The 27,460-nt window shown below is 38.0% G+C and overlaps 1 pseudogene; it reads right to left on the reverse strand.

Annotated features, from left to right (window-relative positions):
• Nucleotides 1-5,277: 5,277 nt before the first annotated feature.
• LOC132662684 (U2 spliceosomal RNA) lies at nucleotides 5,278-5,370 on the reverse strand (annotated as a pseudogene).
• Nucleotides 5,371-27,460: the final 22,090 nt, after the last annotated feature.

Below are 27,460 nucleotides of genomic sequence, written 5' to 3' on the forward strand. Positions count from 1 at the left end.
TGATTTCAGCTCAGATCATGATCTCAAGGCGAGTGAGATCAAGCCCCAAGTGGGAGCCTGCTTGGGATTCTCTCTCTCTCTCTCTCTCTCTCTCTCTCTCTCTCTCCCTCTCCCCTGCTCACAGGTGCATGTGCTCTCTCTCTCAAAATAAATAAACATTTAAAAAGTAAAAATTAAATTAAAATTAAATTAAATTAAATTAAATTAAATTAAATTAAATGGGACCCATGAAGAAAAATTGCCCTTTTCTTGCCTGTGGACACAGTTGTTTGAGAGCATTAGTCCTGGAGCTGAGGCAACCATCTTGTTACCATCAGCAGCTAGACTGAGGGTGAGAAAACAACATATTACAGATAGTAGAGTTCAAACAGACGGAAAGATCTGGGGTTCTTCATAACATTTGTAAGCTACTGCATCAACCTGGGAACTACCAGGTCTCAAGCTTCTTGTTTAACAACAATAATAAATGTCCTCACTACTGAAGCTCGTAGTCCTAAATCAGAAACCGTACTGCACAACTATTTGGAAATGTGGGGTTGAGGAGGATGGGCAATTTTGATTTATTCAATGACTGGGTGGAGGTAGTAGCATTTGGTGCCTGGAAATAAAGGATGCTAAACATCCTCCCATGGATGCTACCATTAAAACTTTAGCATATTTTTATAAAACAACATGTATTTTGAGTACTAAATATTAGGTGGCTGGTATTTAGTGTCATCAACTCCATGATCACTAAAAAGTTTCCTATGTTGAGATGACCAAGAAAACAGTATGGACTGATGAAAATTATAATAAGTGGGGCACCTGGGTGGCTCTGTCGGTTGAGTGTCCGACTTCGGCTCAGGTCATGATCTCATGGTTCGTGAGTTTGAGCCCTGTGTCAGGCTCTGTGCAGACAGCTCAGAGCCTGGAGCCTGCTTCGGATTCTGTGTCTCCCTCTCTCTCTCTGCCCCTCCCCAGCTTACACCCTGTCTCTCCCTCTCTCAAAAATAAACATTAAAAAAAATTTTTTTAAGAAAATTATAATAAGTAAATTATCATATTATCAGACATTATCATCCTCACAACTCTGACTTTAAAAAGATTATTGCTCTAGGGGCACCTGGCTGGCTCAGTTGGAAATGCATGCAGCTCTTGATCTTGGGGTTGTGAGTTCCAACCCCACATTGAGTGTGTAGATTACTTAAATAAATAAATAAACGTTAAAAAAAAAAGATTATTGCTTTAAAAAATCCAATCTTCCCTCCTAAAGCCAATCAATTGATTTCTTTGGTTTTAAAAATATCTTTTATTCCTGAAACCAATATTGCACTCTATGTTAACTAAAATTTACATTTAAAAAATCTTTATTACCTAAAATATTTTTGTTTTTATTTATTGATAAAAATACCTTTTCATAAGTATTACATGAACACATTCTCATTATAAATGCAAACAATAGAGAAATATACAGAACAAAATATAAAAATCACTCTTCATCTACCTTCAAATTTTCTGTCCAGAGAAAACCTCTTTCAACAGTTTAGTTTGAATGCTATATATGTACTTGTACACATATACACATTCAAACGTTTTTTTCTTTCATAATAATTTTCCTTGTCTTCTTTTCTATGTCTTCAAAATTCTTTGCAAGTTAATACATAGAGGCCTGATAGATTCTTTTGAACTATAAGATACTATTACATAGTACAAATTATCATAATTTATTTACCCATTGATAGACATTTAGATTATTTCTAGTTTTTTTGTTATTTCAAAATGGTAAAGTAATAAGTACACACACTTCTTTGTGAATGTAAGAGTATTTCTTTAGAATGGATTCTTAGAAATAAAACTATTTGGTCAAAGTACATGTGAATTTTAAAATTTAATACATAAATGCCTCTTTGATTTCCAAAATGCTTGGCCATTGTGAAGACCCACCAATAGAGTAGAACAGTGTCCTTATCTCTGAATAGTCATTAAGAGTTGATGTTATCCATTATTTTAATTTCTGTCAATTAGATTGTTTAAGATATTTTATTGCTACAGTTTATATCTCCTCGGTTGCTAATGACAATAAACCTCTATTTATTGGCTATTTTTATTTATTTTCCTCTGTGAAGTGATTATTTGTAGGTAAGAGGCCTGTATTTGTTCAGGGAAGTTGATTTTTTTTTATTGATTTGTAGTAACTTTTTATGTTTTGTGGAGATTAATCCTATTATGAATGTTTCTAATATTTTTTCCTGATCTTTACTAGTCTCATCTGTTTAAAAAATTTATCATGAGTTTTACCAAACAAGTGTTTAATTTTTAAGAGTACTACTTCTATTTTTAAAAAATTTTCTGATTTAAAAGATATATTGGATATATTCATTGTTAGACATTGAAAAATACAGAGCAAGTATAATGAGGGAAATAGAAATCATTCTTAATTCAACTGACCCACAGAGAATCATTGCTAACATTTGGTGTATTTCTTTCCAGTTTTTTTCCTCTGCATCTCTCTATACAGTAACATATAAGTTCTCTCTCTCTATTCATATATATGTTCACCTATATTTTAACCTATTTTTAAATTGAAATTATTCCATACAGGGGCGCCTGGGTGGCTTAGTTAAGTGTCCGACTTTGGTTCAGGTCATGATCTCGCAGTCCCTGAGTTCGAGCCCCATGTTGGGCTCTGTGCTGACAGCTCAGAGCCTGGAGACTGCTTCAGATTCTGTGTCTCCCTCTCTCTCTGCCCCTCCCCTGCTGGTGCTTTATCTCTCTCTCAAAAATAAATAAACATTAAAAAAAAATTTTAATAAAAAATGAAATAATTCCATATATATACAATTTATCTTTTTATTTTTATGTTTAAATTTTCATAAAAATGTATCTTAATTGTGTCAAAATACATATTCATAGAATTTACCATCTTAATTATTTTTAGATGTATAGTTCAGTAATGATAAACATACTCACATTGCTGTGCAACCAACCTCCAGAACTCTTTTCAAATTGCAAATCTGATTAATTGAACAATAATTTCCCATACTCTTCTCTCCTCGGGCCCTGGAAACCACCATTCTACTCTATGAATTTGAGTACTCTGGGTGCATTTGTATGTGGAATCATACAGTATTTGTCCTTTTTGTGACTGTCATGTCTCACTTATTATAATGTCTTCAAGATTCATCCGTGTTGCAGCATGTGTCAGAATCGTCTTCCTTTTAAGACTGAACAATATTTCATTGTATGTATATACCACATTTACTTTATCCATCATCCACTGATAGACATTTGGATTGCTTCCATCCTTTGGCTATTGTGAATAATGCTTCCATGGACAGGAGCATAATATCTCTTCAAGATCCTGCTTTCAATTCTCTTGTGTATATATCCAGAAGTGGAATTGCTGGATCAGATAGTAATTCCATTTTTAATTTTTCGAGGGTTCATCATTTTGTTTTTTATAGCAGCTGCACCATATTACATTCCCACCAACAATGCATAAGGGTTCCAATTTTTCCACATCCTACGAGCACTTGTGATTTTTCTTTCCCTTTATTTCTTCCTTTTTTCTTCTTTCTTTCTTTCTTTCTTTCTCTCTTTCTCCCGTCCCAGTAGGTGTGAGGTACTATCTCATTGGGGCATTGATCTGCATTTCCCTAAAGATCAGTGACATTCACTTGTGCTTTTCATGTACTTGTTGGCTGTCTGTATATCTTCTTTGGAGAAATGTCTATTGAAGTCTTTTGTCCATTTTTAAATTGGGTTATCTGTCTAGTTGTTGCATTTTAGGAGATATAGGTGATACAGATATAGATATAGATAGATGTAGATATACGGATACAGATATATAGATATATATAGACAGATATAGATAAATGATATAGATATATAGATGATATAGATATAGATATAGATATAGATATAGATATAGATATAGATATAGATATAGATATACATACCGGATACTCTGTTGATCGTGCCCTATGATGCATGGATGTTTTAAATTTTGATTTAGGCCAACTTATCCATTTTTACTTTTGTTGCCTTTGCTTTTGGTTCCATTATCTGCCAGTTCCAATATCATGAAGCTTTCCCTCTACATTTTCTCATAAAAGTTTATTCGTTTTGGCTCTTCATTCAGGTCTTTGGTCTATTTCAAGTTGATTTTTTTAATATGTTGCAGGGTATGGATCCAACTTCATTCCTTTGCCTGTGAATATTCAGTTTTCCCATCACCATTTGTTGAAAAGATTGTCTTTTCCTCATTTAATAGTGTTGGCACCCTTGTTGAAAATCATATGACCATATATCATAGGGTTTATTTATAGGTTCTCTATACTATTCCATTGGTCTACATGTCTGCCTTTATGCCAGTACCACCCTGTTTTGATTAATGTAGATTTGTAATAAGTTTTGAAATCAGGAAGTGTGAAACCTCCAGCTTTGTTCTTTGTTCAAATTGTGTTAGCTATTTGGTGTCCCTTAAGATTTTGTTTGAATTTTATGGCGATTTTTCTATTTCTGCAAAAAAATGCCCCTGACATTTTCATAAGGATTGTATCATATCTCTATCAATTTTGATAATATTGACATTTCAACAATATTACATCTTCCAATCCTGAACACAAGATGTTTTTCTGTTTATTTGTGTCTTTTGAAATTTCTTTCAGCAGGGCCACCTGGGTGACTCAGTCGGTTGAGTGTCGGATTTCGGCTCAGGTCATGATCTCATGGTTCATGAGTTTGAGCCCCACGCTGGACTCCAGCTAACTGCTGTCAGTCTCTCAGTGCAGAACCCACTTTGGATCCTCTGTTCCCGGCCCCCCCCCCCCCCCGCTCCCCACCGTCTCTTTCTCTCTGCCCCTCACCTGCTTCCACTCTCTCCAAAATAAATATATTTAAAAAAAAAAAATTTTTTTTTAACATTTATTTATTTTTGAGACAGAGAGAGACAGAGCATGAACGGGGGAGGGGCAGAGAGAGAGGGAGACACAGAATTGGAAGCAGGCTCCAGGCTCTGAGCCATCAGCCCAGAGCCTGACGCGGGGCTCAAACTCACAGACCGCGAGATCGTGACCTGAGCCGAAGTCGGACGCTCAACCGACTGAGCCACCCAGGCGCCCCCAAAATAAATATTTTTAAAAAAATGTTTTCAACAATGTTTTATAGCTACTATATTTTTTTCACACATTATGGAATCTTTTCCTATGTCATTAAATATTCTTTGTGTGGATGTGCTATAGTTAATTTAATCAGTACCATATTTTGTATGCTCGTTTCCAAGTTTTCTGATTATAAATAATGTTTCCATCAACAATTTTTTGGAAATATATACCTCATCATTTCCCTAGGACACTACACTTGATCTTAGCCAAAAGGCCGAGAAGCGATCATCATTTCCCTAGGATAAATTGTTGAGTCAAGAACATGAAAACATTATTGGCACATGTTGCCAAATCACTCCTCAGCAGGGCAGTACCAATGCATGGTCTTACTGTGAATGTCAGCCAGCTGTTCCTTCTCCCCCATCCAGGGCTGCTGAGTGCTGTAGAGTGCCTACAGAGTACTTCTTCTGGCAGAGCTGCCTCTACTATACTAACACTGTATTTTACCCTCTCCAAATTATTTGCCAATCCAAATGGTGGTAATAGGCATCCCTTATTTTAATTTGTGTTTAATTAATGGTGAGGTAGAGCTTTTCATTCCAGACCTCAAAAGAGTGAGAATTTTATTTATTCATTTATTCATGCATTTGTTTAACTAGTGCTTATTGAACACTTACTAAATGCCAGTACTGTATTTGGTTCCAGCATGATACAAATATGAAATAAGGTCAGACCCTGCCCTGGGGTTCATAGCAAGTCACCCTAGAATGAATGGCAAAGCAAGGCCTCATCTGAGAATACATGTCTGGGGTGGGAATGAAGGTGTTGGGGGAGATCAGGGAGTCGTTACCATAAACACCTAATTAACAAACAGAAGATATGCTGCTCTACCTTTTATCCCTATAACAGGGAAGTGAATATATAGTTCTGATAGTCTGAGGGTGGGATGGAGAAGGGAAGGGGAAGGGGAAAGGGTAGAGAACATAAAGAATATCTAGGAGCTAAGAGTCTTCCTAAGTCACAAGCTTTATCCCAAACATTCATGAGTGTTTTGTACTCTATTCCACATGAGGCTAATATGAGGTCCCCTCAAGGAGCTGCTGAATAACGGCCCCCTTTTTAAGTTCCCATACAAACAATTGGAACAAAGGCTCACCTGGAGGGGAAAGAGAAACAGAGTATACTAGCATGACTGGAACATGGAAGGGAAGGACACTATCGAGGGTTGACAGAGAGACTTCCAGGCCAGTCTCAACCACCCACATCAGACTCCCAGGGAGAGTGACCTGGAATAAAGACCCAATCAAACAAAACAGTTGCTGCCCCCTTGAAACTCTCCAGGAAACTGGAACTAGAGTCCATCCTGCTTTATGACCTAGTAACAGAGGGTGGGGAAGGGGTACACACTTGTGCCACCTCAGCCAGGCTACCCTGGGAAAGCCAGAGGCCATGGAAATGAGGCATGGAAGGTGGCAGGGGAAGATACTTTCAGAGAGAGGTTGAGGAAAGGCAAATACCACCAGCAAGGCAGCTCAGTAGAGTTCCTGGAACCAGAATTTAGGGGATTTCCAGGGGATGGAGGTAAGGGTAGGGGCTGAAGTTCTAGCATATCATTGTTGAGCCCCAAGCCAGGAGCCATAGTTTTCCAATGCATTCCCAATGGGGGGGGGGGGGGTGTAGTGAACAGGGAGGGGTAAGACCAAGCGTTGGAACTGTTTACATCTGCCACTTGATGGCTGCATGACCAGGGACAAGTGGCTTAATCTCTATGAGCTTGTTTCCTTATTTGTAAAATAGTGATAGATTTTGTAAAATAATTATTATATTGAAGAAAAAATTTATGGGAAGTTTTGAGTGCCACTGCCTTGATATAATAAAACCATACATAAGGGGCACCTGGGTGGCTCAATCAATTAATCTTCTGACTCTTGATTTCAGCTCAGGCCATGATCTCACAGTGAGATTGAGACCCCATTGGGCTCTCCACTGAGTGTGGAGTCTGCTTGGGATTCTCTCTCTCTCTGCCCCTCCCCACTTGTGCTCATTCTCTCTCTCTCAAAATAAATAAATATTTTTAAAATACATACATACATACATAATAATGACATTTTCTTTAAAGCTCTGGTTCTCAAAGCAGGTGAAACTTCTCCAGGAGCATTTTGGCTTCTGAGGGAGAATCTTCAGATACCATACTGATTAGAAGCACTGCTGGGATTTAATGGACAGTTGTCAGGGATGCTATCCACTCCAAATAATTATTCTGGGTCCCTCACAACTGTGATGTCTCTCCAGATATATCAGTGAAAAACCTGTTCATAATTACCTGAGCCTACAACCTACCTTCATTTTTTTCATATAAATACCATTTCCCCCAAATTCCAACATACTGAATTTTCTAGAAATACATGTTGTATTTCTAGAATGAAGGAAAGCTGTATTTTGGTTTGTTTGGAATTTTGCAGAGTATTTTTCATCATTTCAGAAAAGAACCACTGATAGCCACAGTTCTCTCAATATTCAAGTCACTGGTTCAACGCAACTCTAGAAGTCTGCATTTATAGCTATTAATTACTTGCAAGATTCTGGGCACGGGTGCAAACATCCAACTGCCTCCACATCCCATAATGTAGTCAAGCCTGAGCACTGATATATTGAAATACATATTTTATTATAAAATGCATTCCCTTCATTTCTCTTTTATATTAAAGTTAGCACCTTCATTGTTTATTATATGTGTAAATATTTATTATATTAATGAATTTTATTTCAGGATAATAAAGGAGGTGTTATAAAGGATTTGTTTCTGTAACAGAAGGATAACCCTATTAGACCCACTACCTTCAAAGAAAAACTGTTTTCTTCCTGATTGCGTGGTGAAAATGATACTTGAGGCACAAATGAATGGTCCTCCATTTTATGTAATCATGTATACAACTGCTGTCTATACATATTGAACAACTATGAGACTCAAGGAAATCCCTAGGTGGTATCAATACCAAGGCAAATCACAGTGCTCTTTCAATTTGCTAGTCAATGTTTTGAGCTTGAGTAATCAGGTTAAAATGAACTTCTCAGGAATCAAATTTCCCCACTCTGAATGGGAAACCAAAACAGAGCATAAAGTGAGGCAAAGAAAGAGGGAAACTCCTTAGATCTCCAGAAGCCAGGCAGAAATAATGATGCCAGTTAACATTATTAAAGCTTATGTCCTAGAGTTTTGTCTTCCATAATACATATTTTATTATTTAATCTTTACATCAGCTGACATGGATACTACTGTTATTATTCCTATCACATGTGTAGAAACCAAAACTCAAAGAATGTAATATGCTCAATGACACACTGCTGAGAAGTGGCAGAGACTCAGGTCTGTCTGACACCATAGCCCAAGCTCTTAACCACTACGTCAGATAGAGAACACAACCTTAACTGGAGAATAGGAAAAACTTACCCATCACTAGAGAAATGGAGAGAGGATGAATGAAAAGAACACTAACTTGGCATTCAGGAAACCCAAGACTCAGGCTGTTTTTGCCACTGACTTGACCTTGGATTTGGAGAGGCAATATCACATAATGATTTAAGAGTGTGAGTTCTGGGGCATCTGGGTGGCTCAGTTGGTTGAGCGTCTGACTTCAGCTCAGGTCATGATCTCACAGTCGCGCATTGAGATCTGTGCTGACAGCTCAGAGCCTGGAGCCTGCTTTGGGTTCTGTGTCTCCCTCTCTCTGCCCCTTCCTCTCTCTCTCAAAAATAAACAACTAAAAAAAAAAAAAAAAAAAAAAAAGCGGAGTTCTGGGAAGCAGAATGTGAGGGTTTAAAACCCAGCTCTGTCACTTGCTGGAGAACCTCAGAAAAGTTATCAACTGTTGTGTACCTTAGTGTCCTCCTTTGCAGTATTAGAGGAAAAGAATTATAAAAAAGTAAGCATTCAATGGACATTACTACGATATTAGTTAGGGTTGACGGACCTGCTACAACAAGAGGGAGGCTCCATATCATTTGTCAGGCAACTTGGAATCAGATTCTCAAATGGAGTCCTGTCTTTTATGCTAGAGGGATGGTTTCAGCATAACCAAGTAGCTAGGCTACTTGGACCCAGAATACTTTATATGGCCAGACCTTGAATCTTTGTAGGGTCAATTTCCCACATCTGGAAGGCATGTGTCTTGCCAAAACCCCCAATGTCCTTGCCACTTCTTCCTCTTCCAGTTGAATTAACATGATGTCATCAGTAAAATGGACTAATGTGATACTTTAATGACCCCTTCAGAATACACTGTGATAGAAGATGGGAAAGAGTTAACACAACCCTGGGGCAAGTCTAAAAATATATGCAAGCTTATCTTGATAGGCTTGGAAAACAAATTATTCTTCAGAGCAATGGCTGTATCATATATCTGAAATCATTTAATTTGCTCTAGCAAAGATACCATATCTTGCACAATTCCAGTTGAGACCACTATTTGTTTGCATTTGTGGTAGTCTAGTGTTCTCCAGAATATATCTGGCTTTTGAAGAGACTAAACTGAAAAGTTAAATGGAGATATAGTTAACATTGTATTGGAAACACTAGCTAGTACATTAAGACAAGGAAACAAAATAAAAGGGATACAGATTGGGAAAAGAGAAATAAAAGAGTCTTTGTTCACAGATGACAGTATCATCTGTATAGACTATCCCAAAGAATCAACCCAAAAAATGCTGGAAGCAAGTACCACATCAAGTTCAAAGGATGGGAAGTTAACATAAAAAGTCAATTATTTTCCTATATACAAACAATGCACATGGGTATTTGCAATTCAAAACAACAGTATCATTAAAAATAACATGAAAATTGAAATACTTAAGTATAAATCTAACAAAATATATGCAGTATCTATATCAAAAACTACAAATATTTTGTTATATCTATATCAAAAAACTATAAAACTCTAAGGAAAGAAATAAAAATGACCTAAAACATGTGGAGAGATATTCTGTTTGGGATTGGAAGATGTAATATTGTTAAGGTTCAATTCTTCCTAACCTGATCCATAGATTCAAAATTATCCCAATCAAAATCCCAATAAGCTATTTTGTAGATATTGACAAAGTGATTCTAAAGTTTATATGGAAAGGCAAAAGAGGGGCACCTGGTTGGCTCAGTTGGTAGAGGATATGACTCTTGATCTTGAGGTTGTGAGTTCGAGACCCATGTTGGATGTAGAAATTACTAAAAAATAAAAAATAAATAAAAATTAGAAAAGAAAGGCAAAAGACCTAAAATAGCCAACATACTGCTGAAGAAGAAAAAAAAAATTGGATGACTCACATCATCTAACAATGATTATTATTAAGATCAACTATAAAAAATTATCAAGATCTACTATAAAGCTATAGTAGTCAAGACAGTATGGTATTGGTGCAAGAATAGACACATAGATCAATAGAACAGAATACAGAGCAAAGAAATAGGTTTACAAAAATATAGACAATTGATCATTGGCAAAGGAGTAAAAGCAATTTGATAAAGAAAGAAAAGTCTTTTCAACAAATTGTGTTACAACAATTACGTGTTCATATACTTAAAAAATGAATGTGGATTGCCTGGGTGGCTAAGTCAGCTAAGTGTCTAACTCTTGATTTCAGCTCAGGTCATGATCTCATAGTCATGAGATTGAGCCCTGCGTTGGGCTCCATGCTGAGTGTGGAGCCTGCTTGGGATTTTCTCTCTCTTTGCCTCTTCCCCACTTGTGCTCTCTCTCTCTCTCTCTCTCTCTCTCTCTCAAAATAAATAAATACACCTAAAATAAAATTAAAAAACGAATATAGACACATACCTTACATTTTTCATAAAAATTATTTCAAAATGAATCATAGAACCAGATGTAAAATGAAAAATATAAAACTCCTAGAAGAAAACACTCCTGTTTTCTAGGTGACCTTGGGTTTGGCAATGTATCTTTAGATAAAACACCAAAACCATGATCCAAGAAAGAAAAAATTGTTAAATTGGATTTTATTCAGATTGAAAAATTCTGCTCTGCAAAACACACTGTTTAAGAATGAAAAGACAGGCCATAAATTTGGAGAAAATATTTGCAAAACACATATCTGATAAAGGACTTGTACCCTAAATACATAGAGGTCTCTTAAAACTTAACAATTAGAAAAACAAATAATCCAATTTAAAGATAGGCAGAAAAGTTGAACAGACACTTTACTGAAGAAGATATACAGATGAAAAATAAACATCTAGGGCCAGATGGCTTCACGGGCAAATTCTACCAAACATTTAAAGAAGAGTTAATATCTATTCTTCTCAAACTATTCCAAAAAATAGAAAAGGAAGGAAAACTTCCAAATTCATTCTAAGATTCAGGCCAGCATTACCCTGATACCTAAATCAGATAAAAACTCCACTAAAAAAGAGAACTACAGGCCAAATCCCTGATGAACATGGATGCAAAAATCGTCAATAAAATAATAGTGAACTGAATCCAACAATATGTTAAAAGAATCATTGACCATAATCAAATGGGATTTATTCCATGGGGCACCAGGGTGGCTCAGTCGGTTAAAGCGTCCGGCTTCGGCTCAGGTCATGATCTCACAGTTTGTGAGTTCGAGCCCCACATCAGGCTGTGCACTGATAGCTTGTGCCTGGAGCCTGCTTTGGATTCTGTGTCTCCCTCTCTTTCTGCCCCTACCCTGCTCATGCTCTGTCTCTCTCTGTCTCTTAAAAATAAATAAATGTTAAAAAAATTTAAAAAAAAATTGGATTTATTCCTGAGTTGCAAGGGTGATTTAATATTTGCAAATCAATCAAAGTGATACACATTAATAAAATAAAGGATGAGAACCATATGATCATGTCAATAGATGCAGAAAAAGCATTTGACAAAGTACAACATCCATCCATGATAAAAAAAAAAAAAAAAAAAACTCAACAAAGTAGGTTTAGAAGGAACATACCTCAAAATAATAAAGGCTATATACAAAACCCACAGCTAATATCATCCTCACTGGGGAAAAACTGAGCGCTTTTTCCTCTATGGTCAGGAACAAGACAGGAATGTCCACCCTCAACAATCAGACAACAAAAAGAAATAAGAGACATCCAAATTGGCAAGGAAGTAGTGAAACTTTCACTATTTGCAGATGACATGATACTCTATATAGAAAACTCAAAGACTCAAAAAAGTTGCTAGAACTGATACAGGAATTCAACAAAGTCACAGCATATGAAATTAACATACAGAAATTTGTTGCATTTCTATACACCAATAATGAAGCAGCAGAAAGAGAAATCAAAGAATCAACCTCATTTACAATTGCACCAAAAAGCACGAGATACTTAGGAATACACCTAACCAAAGAGGTAAAAGATCTGTACTCTGAAAACTATAAAACACCGATGAAAGAAATTCAAGAGGACACAGAGAAATGGAAAGGCATTCCATGCTCATGGATCAGAAGAACAAATATTGTTAAAATGTCTATACTACCCAAAGCAATCTACGTATTTAATGCAATCCCTATCAAAATACCAACAGCATTTATCACAGAGCTAAAAGAAACAATCCTAAAATTTGTCTGGAACCACAAAAGGCCATAAATAGCCAAAGCAATCTTGAAAAACAAAGCAAAGCTGGAGGCATCATGTTTCCAGACTTCAAGTTATGTTACAAAGCTGTAGTGATCAGGGTGCCTGGGTGGCTCAATTTGTTAAGTGTCTATCTGCCTTCTGCTCAGGTCATGATCTCATGGTTCATGAGTTTGAGCCTCACGTCAGGTGCTATGCTGACAGCTCAGAGCCTGGAGCTTGCTTTGGATTCTGTGTCTCCCTCTCTCTCTGCCCCACTCCCTCTCTCTCTCTCTCTTTCTCTCTCTCTCTCAAAAACAAACTTTGAATTTTTTTTTAAAGCTGTAGTGATCAAAACTGTATGGTACTGGCATAAAAATAGACACATAAATCAGTGAAACAAAATAAACCCACAACTATATGGTCAATTAATCTTTGACAAAGCAGGAAAGAATATGCAGTGGGAAAAAGTTTCTTCAACAAATGGCGTTGGGAAAACCAAGTGGCAACATGCAAAAGAATGAAACTGGACCACTTTCTTACACCATACACAAAAATAAATTCAAAATGGATGAAAGACCTGGGGCACCTGGGTGGCTCAGTCAGTTAAGCGTCCAACTTCAGTTCAGGTCGTGATCTCGTGGTTCGAGTTTGAGCCCCCCCCCCAACCTCCCCTCCCCTCATTGGATTCTGTGCTGACAGTTCAGAGCCTGAAGCCTGCTTCTGAATCTGTGTGTCCCTCTCTTTCTGCCCCTCCCCAACTCATGCTCTGTCTCTCTCTCTCTCTCTCTGTCTCTCAAAAATAATCATTAAAAAAATTTTTTTTAATGAATGAAAAGACCTAAATGTGAGACAGGAAACCATCAAAATCCTACAGAAGAACACAGGCAGCAACCTCTTTGACCCTCAGCTGTAGCAACGTCTTACTAGACACATCTCCAGAGGAAAGGGAAGCAGAAGCAAAAATCAAGTATTGGGACTTCATCAAGATAAAAACTTCTGTATAGTGAAGGAAACAATCGCCAAAACGAAAAGCAGCCTACAGAGTGGGAGAAGATATTTACAAATGACATATCTGACAAAGTATTAGTATCCAAAATATATAAGGAACTTATAAAACTCAACATCCCCAAAACAAATAATCCAGTTAAGGAATGGGCTGAAGACATGAATAGACATTTTTCCAAAGAATATATCCAGATGGCCAATAGACACATGAAAAGATGCTCAACATCACTCATTATCAGAGAAATACAAATCAAAACCATAATGAGACAACTACCTCACACTTTGTCGGGATGGCTAAAATTACCAACACAGGAAACACCAAGTGTTGGCAAGGATGTGGGGAAAGGTACTGCAGTATTGGTGGGAACGCAAACTGGTGCGGTCACTCTAGAAAACAGTATGATAGTTCCTCAAAAAGTTAAAAATAGAAGTACCCTACAATCCAGCAATTGCATTCATAAGTATTTACCCAATTAGTACAAAAACACTAATTCAAAGGGGTACATGCACCCCTATCTAGATATCTAGATAGATATAGATACAGATACAGATATATAGATATAGATAATAGCATATTACTCAGCCATAAGAACAAATGAAATCTTGCCATTTGCAATGACATGGATGGAACTAGAAGGTATTATGCTAAGCAAAATAAGTCAGTCAGAGAAAGACAAATACCATATGACTTCACTCCTACGTGGAATTTAAGAAACAAAACAGATGAACATAAGGGAAGGGGAAAAAAGAAAGAGAGGAAAGCAAACCATAAGAGACTCTTACCTGTAGAGAGCAAACTGAGGGTTGGTGGAGGGAGAGGGGTGGGGGATGAGTTAAATGGGTGATGGGCATTAAGGAGGGCACTTGTTGTGTTGAGCACTGGGTGTTATACATAAGTGATGAACCACTAAATTCTACTCCTGAAACCAACATTACACTATATGTTAACTAACTAAAATTTAAATAAAAATTTGGGGAAAAAAAGGAAAAATGTCTTTTCAGATCCTCTGCCCATTTTTTAATTGGGTGGTTTTGTGGTTTAGTTTTGGTGTTGAGCTGTATAAATTCTTTTTTTTTTTTTAAGTTTATTTATTTGACGGAGAGGGAGAGAGCATGAGCAAGCATAAGCAGGGGATGGGAAGAGAGAGAAAATCCCAAGCAGGCTCCCCACTGTCAACTCAGAGCCCAACACAGGGCCCAAACTCACAAACCATGAGGTAACGACCTGAGCCGAAATCAAGAGTCCTATGCTCAACTGACTGAGCCATCCAGGCACCTTGACGTATATAAGTTCTTTATATATTTTGGATATTAACCCCTTGTTGCATAATCATTTACAAATATCTTTCCCCATTCAGTAGGTTGTCCTTTTGTTTTGTTGATGGTTTTCTTTCCCATAGTTTATTTTTGATTTTGTTTCCTTTGCCTTAGGAGACATACCTAGAAAAATGTTGCTAAGGCTGATGTCAGATAAATTATTGCCTGTGTTTTATTTCTGGATTTTTTTGGTTTCAGGTTTCACATTTAGATCTTTAATCCATTTTTAGTTTATTTTTGTGTGTGGTGTTATAAAGTGGTCTAGTTTCTTTTTTTTTTTAATTTTATTTTTTATTTTTTAAAATTTACATCAAAATTAGTTAGCATATAGTGCAACAATGATTTCAGGAGTAGATTCCTTAGTGCCCCTTACCCATTTAGCCCATCCCCCCTCCCACAACCCCTCCAGTAACCCTCAGTTCTCCATATTTATGAGTCTCTTCTGTTTTGTCTCCCTCCCTGGTTTTATATTATTTTTGTTTCCCTTCCTTTATGTTCATCTGTTTTGTCTCTTAAAGTCCTCATGAGTGAAGTCATATGATTTTTGTCTTTCTCTGACTGACTAATTTCACTCAGCATAATACCCTCTAGTTCCATCTACATAGTCGCAAATGGCAAGATTTCATTTTTTTTTTTTTGATTGCCGAGTAATACTCCATTGTATATATATACCACATCTTCTTTATCCATTCATCCATCAATGGACATTTGGGCTCTTTCCATACTTTGGCTATTGTTGATAGTGCTGCTGTAAACATTGGGGTGCATGTGTCCCTTCGAAACAGCACACCTGTATCCTGTGGATAAATGCCTAGTAGTGCAATTGGAGGGTCATAGGATAGTCAGGAATGAGGGACCTCCATACTGTTTTCCAGAGTGGCTGCACCAGCTTGCATTCCCATAGTTTCATTTTTTATATGTAGCTGTCCAGTTTTCCCAGCACCATTTGTTGAATAGACTGTCTTTTCCCCATTGTATATATTTTTTTAATTAAAAAAATTTTTAAATATTTATTTATTTTTGAGAGAGAGAGAGAGAGAGAGTCAGAGTGTGAACCAGGGAGGGGCAGAGAGAGAGAGGGAGACATAGAATCTGAAGCAGGTTTCAGGCTCTGAGCTATCAGCACAGAGCCCGACATGGGGCTTGAGCTCACGATCTGGGAGATCATGACCTGAGCCTAAGTCGGATGCTTAACTGACTGAGCCACCCAGGCACCCCATCCCCATTGTATATTTTTGTCCCCTTCATCACAGATTACACATAAAATCATGGGTTTATTTCTGGGGTCTCTATTCTGTTCTATTGATCTATGTGTCTATTTTTGTGCCAATATCATACCATTTTGATTACTCAGCTTTGTGGTATATCTTGAAATCTGGGATAGTGTTTCCTCCAGCCTTGTTCTTTCTCAAGATTGTGTTGGCTATTGTGGATCTTTTGTGGCTCCATACAAATTTTAATATCGTTTGCTTTAGTTCTAGTCAAAATGTTGGCATTTTGATAGAAATTACATTAAATCTTTGATTGCTTTGGGTAGTATGGACATGTTAATAATATTCTTCCAATTCATAAGTATGGAATATCTTTCCACTTGTTTGCGTCATCTCCAATTTCTTTCATCAATGTTTTATAGTCTTCAGAGTACAGATCTTTCACTTCCTTGGTTAAGTTTATTCCTACGTATTTTATTTTGTATGTGTGCAATCATAAATGGAATTGTTTCCTTAATTTCTCTTTCTGCTACTTTATTGTTTGTTAATGGAAATGCAGCAGATTTCTGTATATTAATTTTTTTATCCTGCAACTTTACTGAATTCACTTATTAGTTCTAGTAGTTTTTTGGGGGTGAGTCTTTTGGGTTTTCTATATATAGTATCATATCATCTACAAATAGTGAAAGTTTTACTTCTTCCTTACCAATTTGGATGCCTTTTATTTCTTTTTCTTGTCTGATTTCTGTGGCAATCAGACCTGAGCTGAAATCAAGAGTTGGTTGCTCAACAGACTCAGCCTACCGGGTGCCCTGCTGTTTATTTTATAGCTTCTTTAGGTGTAAGGTTTGGTTGCATATTTTGAGATTTGTCCTGCTTCTTGAGGAATTACTGTATTACTATATATTTCCCTCTTATGACTGCCTTTGCTGCATCCCAAAAGTTCTGGACTATTGTGTTTTCATTTTTATTTTCTTCCATGTATTTTTTTATTTCTTCTTTGATTTCCTGATTAACCCACTCATTCTTTTGTAGGACGTACTTTAACCTCCATTTATTTGTGGTCTTTCCAAATTTTTTCTTGTGGCTGAATTCAAGTTTCATAGCATTGTGGTCTGAAAATATCCATGGTAGGATCTCAATCTTTTTTATACTTCAGGCCTGATTTGTGCCCCAGTATGTGATCTATTCTGGAGAATGTTCCATGTACACTTGAAAAGAATGTTTATTCTGCTGCTTTAGGATGAAATGCTCTAAATATATCTATTAAGTCCAACTGGTCTGGTGTGTCATTCAAAATCATTGTTCCCTTGTTGATTTTCTGTTTAGATGATCTGTCCATTGTTGTGAGTGGGGTGTTAAAGTCTCCTACTACTCTGTATTATCAATGAGTTTCTTTATGTTTGTTATTAATTGATTTACATTTTTGGGTGCTTTCAAGTTGGGGGAATAAATATTTACAATTGTTAGATCTTGTTCGGTAGACCCCTTTATTATGATATAATGCCCTTCTTCATCTCTTATTATAGTGTTTGGTTTAAAATCTAGTTTATCTGATATAAATATGGCTTCTCCAGTTTTCTTTTGATGTCCATTAGCATGATAGATAGTTCTCCTTCACTTTTAGTCTGGAGGTGTTTTGGGGTCTAAAATGAGTCTTTGATAGGCAGCAAATGGATGAGTCTTATGTGTATGTGTGCGTGTTTTAATCCATTCTGATTCCTTATGTCTTTTGATTGGAATACTTAGTCCATTTAAATTCAGATTTATTATTGATAGATATGAATTTAGTGCCTTCATATTATTTGTAAAGTCATTTCTAGAGATTTTTCTTTCTTCCTTTCTAGTCTATGTTGCTTTTTTTCCCCCCCACTCAAAGAATCCCCTTTAATATTTCTTGCAGGGGCCGATTTAGTGGTCATGAACTCCTTTAGTTTTTGTTGTCTGGGAAAGTCTCTCTATTCTCTCTCATCTCTCCTATTCTGAATGACAGCCTTGCCGGATAAAATATTCTTGCTGCATATTTTTTCTGCTGAATAGACATTTTTCCAAAGAAGACATGCAGATAGGCAATAGACACATGAAATGATGATCAACATCACTAATCACCAGGGAAATGCAAATCAAAACCATAATGAGATATTACCTTATATGTTAGAACAGCTAAAAATAAAAAACACAAGAAGTAACAAGTGTTGGTGAAGATGTGAAGAAAAAGGAACCCTCTTGTACTGTTAGTGACAATACAAGTTGGTAAAGTCACTGTGGAAAACAGTATAGAGGCTCCTCAAAAAATTAAAAATCAGGGTGCCTGGCTGACTCAGTCAGAGGAGCATACAACTCTTGATCCCGGGGTTGTGAATTCAAGCCCCATGTGGAGTGTAGAAATTACTTAAATAAATAAAACTTTAATGCACCCCTATGTTTATTGCAGCATTTTTTGTAATAGCAAAGACATGGAAGTGATGCATGCTGGCTGGTTCTGAGGACCCAGAGGAGTGTCCTGCAGAACCAGCCAAGAGGGTTCTTGGCTTTGTGCAGGATAGAAAGCAAATGCAAACAGAGAGGAAGTGAGAGCAGAACTTACTGAAGATATAGAGAGAGTACATATGCAAATAGAGCCTCAGAAGACTTGGAAAGGAAAGAAGAGTGAGTCTCCTCTTTGCTTGGATTGGAGTCTGGGGTTTTTATTGAGGATTGTGGTCCAGTGCAAGTGTCTTCTCAGGCAGCAAGAAACAAAGACAAGTGTTTGTCCTTCATAAGTCACTTATACCCTGGAGCTACGGATCTTGGTGAGTCAGTGGTTTTGGAAAACACTTGGAAAGTGTTCATGACGATGCTTCCCGGTCACTGCTTAGATATTTGTATTTGATATTGTGCTGGAAGTTTCCAAAGAAATAATTAACTCCTTGACCTTTACAAGGAGGATATAGAGTGTCTGTTCTATAAGGCATGTGTAGGTCCTAGCAAGAACAGAAGCAGGGAAAGGAATGAGAAAAAAGCAATTTCTTATGGGGTCCCTTTAGTTCTCCTGTCTCAGAAGCAACCCAAATATTCATCCATAGATAAATGGATAAATAAGATATGGTATATACACACAATGGAATATTACTTAGCCATAAAAAAGAATACAATCTTGCCATTTGCAACAACATGGATGGACCTAGAGAGTATAATGCTAAGTGATTAAGTCAGTCAGAGAAAGACAAATACCGTATGACTTTACTCATATGTGGAATTTAACAAACGAAACTAATGAACAAAGGAACAAAGAGACAAACAAAAAAATCAGACTCTTAAATACAGAAAATAAACAGGTAGTTGCCAGAGGGGAGGTAAGTTGGGGGGGGGGGGGGAGATGAGTGAAATAGATAAAAAAGATTAAAAGTACATTTATCTTGATGAGTACTGAATGATGTATAGAATTGTTGAATCTTTATATTGTATACCTGAAACCAATATAACACTGTATATTAATTATACTTCCATTTTTAAAAAGGAAAAAACAAGTGGCCTTATAAAACCAACAATCTCTATCATTACCCCTAGAATATGATATTTTTTTATGTTATCCTATTTTTTTTAATATATGAAATTTATTGTCAAATTGGTTTCCAGAATATGATATTTTTTATTTATTACTTTGGTAGTTTTAGAGGTATGGCCTTCCCCATTATGATAGCTCTTATCTTTAGGCCAAGGATACCAAATTTATTTGTATACCAGATTTATTGGAGAGTAGTCCTGAGATCAACCCTTGGCGGGGGCAGGGGGAATAGAGGAAGCAGAATTAGGCAAAGGGAAAGGTATAACTGTGATGTAATCACAATAACCCCAGGGAAGCTTTGTAGTTGGAATGACTTTTCTGAGTTATCTGAAATTGGGGCAAGGGCTTGTATTGCTTTGACTCCTGAATCCACTGGATATAGAACACCTGACCCTAGAATGACTTTGGGTAAGTTATGTCACCCAAATTCTCACCCACAAATTGCCAAGGCAGTTTCTGGATAGGGACTGAGCTAAGGCTGCTATATGCAAATACTCTTTTTTTTTTTTTTAATGTTTATTTATTTTTGAGAGAGACAGAGACAGAGCATGAGTGGGTTAGGGGCAGAGTGAGAGGGAGAAAAAGAATCCAGAGCAGGCTCCAGGCTCTGAGCTGTCAGCACAGAGCCCGATGTGGGGTTCGAACTCACGAGCTGTGAGATCATGACCTGAGCCGAAGTCGGATGCTCAACCAACTGAGCCACCCAGGCGCCCTACTCTATGCAAATACTCTTAACAGCTGAAAAAAATAGGTGTTTCAATCCTATAGCAGGAGAATCTGAGCAGTATGCACCAAAACATAGTGGCTTCAATTAATTAGAAGTTTTTCTCTCTCTCTCTCTTTCTTAACATCCCCAAAGTAGGTGGGTCCAGAAGAAAGTAGAATGGCGGTTCCCAGGAGCTAGGGGAAGTAGAAAATAGGGAGGTGTTGTTTAATGGGTACAGAGTTTTGGTTTTGCAAGATCAAAAATGTTCCAGGGATGGGTGACAGTGACGGTTGTACAACAATACAAATGTACTTAATAGCACCGCACTGTACACTTAAAAATAGTTAAGATAGTAAATTTTATGTTGTGTATTTTACCACACACACACACACACACACACACACACACACACACACACACAGCGTGGGGGTTGGGGGAACATAGATGGCTTTCAGGGTATTTCAGCTACTCACAATCAGGGACCCTGATTCCTTCCATCTTATGGCTCCTCTATCTTCTAAGTAGTTCTTTCAAAACTTTAATATAAATGTGAGTCACCTGGGCATCTTGTTAAACTGCACACCCTGATTAAGTCCATCTGGAGTTGGGCCTATTCTAACAAGCTGATGCTGATGCTACTAGCCCATGGACCACTCTTAAAGGAGCAAGATGCTAGGGCATTGGTTTTATGTGGATGGTCTGAGTTGTGTTACTGTCAAGTCTGATTTCCAGCTCAACAGACAAGGAAAGAGAAGAAGTGAAGAACAAGCAAATTCTTTTTAAGCAAGCGGTTTGGAAGCTGCACAAGGCACCTCTGTTTCCATTCTACTGATGACAGTTTAGTCATGGGGCCACACCAAGCTATAAATCTATCACGATGGAAAAGGGGGAAACAGATTTTGGAGGATAATTAACAAACTTCCATGGATCTTGTTCTAGGTATCAGCTTCTTCATCTTTTAAATCGAAGTCTTTACGTCTAATTTTCTGGGGATCTGTGACACCAAATGTCCTTAATGATATAAAGCTGGATTCAATGTGTACTTTTTGTTGCTTTCCTTAACGGGAGAGGAAGAAATTCTGTTTTGAGACAAAGTAAATGTCATTTACTGGGGCGCCTGGGTGGCTCAGTCTGTTGAGCGTCCTACTTCGACTCAGGTCATGATCTCACAGTTCATGAGTTTGAGCCCCATGTCGTCGGGCTCTGCGCTGACAGCTCAGAGCCCGGAGCCTGTTTCTGATTCTGTCTCCCTCTCTCTCTGCTTCTCCCCCACTCACACTCTGTCTCTCTTTCAAAAATAAATAAGCATAAAAAATATTTTGAAAAATAAATAAAATAAAAAAATAAAATAAAAATGTCATTTACTACTTGCTTCTTCTAATGAAAGTGCATTATTAGCTCAACAGGATTTCAAGTGTGAAGACGCAAAATTGAAGAAACCAGAAAAGAGCTGAATTGCTCTGTGGGAGAAAAAGGAAAGATTTGGGAGTTCACAGGGAAGATCGCAGAGGCTGTGAAGGTGATAGTAACCAGGGATGGCCTGACAAGTCTGCCTGATAAAAGGGCTACAAGGGAAAGAAGATACCTGGTGTCTGGCGATGAACTTGGGGAGAGAACAGAGCTGGTTAATGGGGATTTTTATTAAATTTTATTGTGTGCTACATGATGTAATCCTCCAATCCATCTTCTCTACAAAATTTTCCCTCTAGTGCCCTGTAGAATGGATTTTATTTTGAGATATAATGAGAAGTACTGAGTCCTGCCCTAAGGGTAACACTAGGCAGGAACAACGGCTGTCACTGGGTTATATAATGCAGTAAATACTCTCATTTATCTTCAACACTGGCTTTAAAATAAAAGAGAAGAAAAAAAAAAACCACACACACATACATACATACATACACACACACACACGCATGCATGACAAAAAACAGGCAGGATTCATTGCATTCCAGGAGGTTTCCTGGAGTATGTTTTTGCTGTGATGACATAATATGAGGGCCTCAGTTTCTTCATCCAACACCTGAGGAACATTCAAATAATACTTTTTAAGCTTCCTTTCAACACGACTCTTCCGTGACTCAAAATGAAATGTTAATGGGGGGTGGGAGGGAGGGCAGGGTGGGTGATGGGTATTGAGGAGGGCACCTTTTGGGATGAGCACTGGGTGTTGTATGGAAACCAATTTGACAGTAAATTTCATATATTAAAAAATAAAAAAGAAATAAAAAAAAAAAAAGAAATAAAAAAAAAAAAAGAAATGTTAAACAGAATTTAAGTAAAACTGAATCAACCATAATTTATCAGTTCGGTGGTACCAAGAAGGCAGACATAAGCAATGAAGAATTGAGACAATATAATTTAGTCCACAGAAACCAAAACAGAACAAAAAACTAAAATACACAGAGAAGTAAAGATAAAGTGCCTTTCTTGACTTGGAAACCTTTATAATTACATCAACTCTTCACTTTGTGCCTTGAGTTGTAATTTTATTTTATTTTATTTTTAAAAAAAAACCATCATTCTTCAGTATGTTCTTGCTCTGACTTTACAAGAGAAAGCATCTTGGGATATTATTACACATACAGAACAGGTAACAAAGGCACATGGTATAAAATTTAAAAGGCACAGAGGTTACACAGAGAAATGTCTCCCACTGTCTCCCTCTCTTCCACCCCTTCATTCCCCTGGAGGCAAGCACCTGTTTCTTAGGTATTCTTGAAGAAAGATGTTCTCCAGACACATAAGTTAAGTAGGATGCTATAATGAGACACTTTCTGTCTTAGTTTCGGCTGTATCCTCAAAGGTTGAGAGAAAACAGTAGCTGACACACGCATTCACATTCCAAGGACTGTGACTGTCTTCCAAACAGGACTTACAATGATGGCAAGAATAAAAAACTGGCTTTGCAAACCTTGGCCAGTCTTGAGGGTAAAGAAGACTTGAAGTTGAAGTGGACAGAGAGGCCGATTTCTTTGGAGAGGACTGTGTTATTCTTGTGTGTGTTTCCTTTATGCTCGCGAGGATCAGCAAAATGATGTTTCCTCTTACCTTAAACCAAAAAGAAGCCTTCAAAGAGATCGCTTCTGGGGCTGGGCTGGATAGCAGCCCTCAGAGTTTGGAGGGCGTGGTGGAATGGTATCTGACGCGCAGCTGGGAAATCTAACGTGAGAAGCTACGGATTTAGGCCCGAAAAAGCAGAGAATGGAGAGGCCGAGCTTCCCTGGAAGTGAGCTGCGTTGACGTGAGGATCCAGTGGATTTATGGGCAAAAACAGGTTGAAACAGGCTTAAAAACAGCATTATCCAATTGGGCTGCCCAGAGGGACATAAGACCCTGGGAGAGGCAGACAGACAGACAGGCAGACAGAGAGTGTGTCATCATCAGACATGCAAGGGCTGAGGGTCAGAGGTTGAAATGGCCTGCCACAGCAAAGCACAAAGCACAAACCACATCTCAGGAATTACAATTGGAGGTTCCTAGTTGCGGGGGGGGGGGGGGGGGGGGGGGTCCTCTGAGAAAATCACAGAAGAGATCAAGAATCAGAACCAGGATCTGCTACTCCTAAAAGGTCCCAACTAGAATTGCCTGTTTGTCAGTCAGATACGACCTTTCCTGTCTTTTACTTTTCCCACTTCTCTCAAACCTGGAGAGCTACAGGAGTTTAGAGAAGCAGGGGAGAGGCTGCGGAAGAACAAGGCTGAGAAGGTAAGAAGTTGCCCAGCTTGGCCTTTGCCCAGGGCTCAAAGCAGAGCTGAGCTCTAATTTATATAGAGGTTTATTAGAGTTTCAGTCATTTCATTGGAGTGGCCAACTTAATGACAGAAATGAAACTACTCCGGGAAATTCAAGTGCTTGGGGGACTTTTAATTTTTTTTTTTTTTCTAAGAGTGATCAGAAAGGTTAAAATCTTCCACAAACTTTCCTCTAAGGTTTAACGGGATAGGGAAGGGAAAGAATGAAGTTGCTTTTTATTTATACCTTATTTTGAGTGTTGCCGTGTATGTGCATACCATACATACTGTTCTACACTTTCCTTTTTTATTGTAATATAGCTGCGTGGCTGTTCCATATTAGTATATACAAATTTGCTGCATTCTTCTAAACAGCTGCATAGTAGACCATTTAAAGGATGTACAGTGATTTGTTTTAACCATTCCCTTTTAGGGTGCTGGCAATATATGAGTAAGTCTTAATCCATAAAGAAAAATGTAGAAGAAAATGTAAAACACTTTGTTTCAACTATATATTTTTTTTAATTTTTAAATGTTTTTATTTTTTTTTTAATTTTTTTTTTTTTACATTTATTTATTTTTGAGAAACAGTGAGACAAAGCATGAGCGGGGGAGGGGCAGAGAGAGAAGGAAACACAGAATCTGAAGCAGGCTCCAGGCTCTGAGCAAGCGGTCAGCACAGAGCCCGATGCGGGGCTCAAACCCACGAACTGTGAGATCATGACCTGAGCCGAAGTTGGACGCTCAACCGACTGAGCCACCCAGGTGCCCCATAAGTGTTTTTATTTATTATTTTTGAGAGAGAGACAGAGTGCAAGTTGGGGAGGAGCAGAGAGAGAGGGTGAGACAGAATCAGAGACAGGCTCCAGGCTCTAGGCTGTCAGCACAGAGCCACATGCAGGGTTCGAATCCACGAACGGTGAGATCATGACCTGAGGTGAACTCAGACACTTAACTAACTGAGCCACCCAGGCACCCCTCAACTATATTTAAATAAACACACACAGAGGGGCGCCTGGGTGGCTCAGTCGGTTGAGCGTCCGGCTTCCGCTCAGGTCATGATCTCACAGTCTGTGTCCGCGTTGGGCTCTGCGCTGACACCTCAGAGCCTGGAGCCTGCTTCTGATTCTGTGTCTCCCTCTCTCTCTGCCCCTCCCCTGCTCATGCTCTGCCTCTCTCTGTCTCAAAAATAAATAAAAACATTAAAAAAAAAATTTTAAATAAACACACACATTTTTACATATCTATTTTATGTAAAAGATATTTCCGCTTTAGAGACAATTTGTAGAAAAATAAAACAAAACAAAAAAACCTTATCATAAAGCTTTAGAGTTATCCACTAGGTTATCCACCTAGTTATCTACTAGGTGATTGGCATTAGTGATTGAAAGCTGAATTGAAAGCATTCAATATTAAGCAAAGCGATTATAATTAAATTAAAATGCATTCTGGAACTTGGCTGAACCACATAAAAACATTTTCCACCTGTTCCACATTATAATATTTTAGTATTACCTGGGAGGGTAGAAGTAGATTGATTATTTATTTTAAAAATCTTTTTTTTGTCTGATTAACAGTTTTGTGTTTGTAATGTGTTGGACACTGTTCTAAGTTCATTAGTAATGCTAACTCAGGTAACTGTCATAAGAACCCCAGGAATACCTAGGGTATTCCACCCAGGTTACAGATGACGAACAGGTTACAAACTGAGGCCTAGAGAAGCTAAGTAACTTGACCAAGTTTGCATGGCTAGAAAGTGACAGAGCAAGTGTTTGAACAGAGGAAGTCGGGCTCCAGAGTTCATGGTCATGGACACTATACCATGTTGTGCCCCTGTAGGCTGATTCTAAGTCTGTCACATCACTGCAAGCATAAAGACCTAGGGAGTGCTTTTTTTTTTTTTTTAATTTTGTTTAAAGAATTCGAGTATAATTAACATACAACATTATATTAGTTTTAGATGCTATTTTAGTGCTATGTAATGATTCAACAATTCTATACATTTCTCAGTGCTCATCATACAGAATGCTTTCTTAAAGCAGAACGTGTTGTCAAAGCCATAATCTTCAACACTATCATCATTAAAAACACTTTGATGATGAGTGCACACTACCCAAAGGAGACCATTGTGGATAAGATAGATACAACATGCCCTGTGCTCTTGAAGGGATTTAATCTAATTTCCCTGTTGAGTCCAAAGAAATTGCCAGAGGCAGTATTCTATGGAGTTACCAGGTCAGTTCCAAGGGGGAAAAAAAGGAAACCTGATCATTAAATCTAAATGAGGAAAGATAAGAAAAAGCCAGAAAGCAAATTCAATCAGCTTGGGACTGGAGGAGAGCTAACATGTGATGTGGTGCAAAGCAGACTAAAAGAAAGAGATCTTGAATCCTTACTTGAGTAAGAGTCCGGGTGGTGGCCATGGATTGTTACCAGTGGCCTCTGGTGTGGGTGTGGGTGTGGGTTTGATGAGAAGAGTCAAAGAGTTAAAGAGTTAAACCTGGAGAAGGTCACGCTGACCCATCTTATATATGGGAAATCAAGGGTCCAACATACTCCAGATAGTACTTTTTTAATAGTACACACTAGAAATTTGAGACATGATTGGCTGATCTTGATAAGCATTCAGCCAAGAGAAACCTAAGGTAGGAAGGTAAGACTCAGATACCTCCAGAGGCCAGGCTGGTGACCGCAAATGGCTGTAATGGGTCCAGGGGTGCCAGGTGAAGGGTGCTTATTCCCTTTTGATGCCACAGGAGTTTAATTCTTAACTATTTCATGCCAACAATCCTTGTGTATGTAGTAAGCAACCACTAGTGGCAAAGTGGTACTAGCTGAAAGGCAAATAGCTGAAAGAGAAGTTGAATAAACATGTTGGTTTTATTCCTTATAGATTCTAAAAGGAAGTCGGCCACGTGAGAGTTGATGGGTCTCCCACAGAGGATATGTTTATGACAAAGGCAGAGACAGCTGGATTGTAAGTTCCTCCATGTACTTTGTTCCTTTAGTGTGTAAACAGGCTTCATACTTATTTTCAGAGGCAGAAAGGAAGGGGGGTAGCTAAAGAAAGTGGGTCAGACCACAACCAGTTTTAGGTGGGATGGGGTGGGGGAGGAACCCCAGGAAATAGAGCAGGCGGTGACAGCTGTGAGGAGTAGAGGAATGAGGGCTGAATCCCTAGGGAGCCTGCTGAAAGCAAGAAAGAGACTCTGAGGGAGGTGGCCTAGAAATGGGAACAGAGCTGGCACTTCTTGACAGACTTGCCCATGGGGTTCTGGGATAATGC

The sequence above is a fragment of the Panthera onca genome, chromosome D1, assembly GCF_046562875.1.
Source record: "Panthera onca isolate mPanOnc1 chromosome D1, mPanOnc1 haplotype 2, whole genome shotgun sequence".
NCBI classification, from domain to species: Eukaryota; Metazoa; Chordata; class Mammalia; order Carnivora; family Felidae; genus Panthera; species Panthera onca.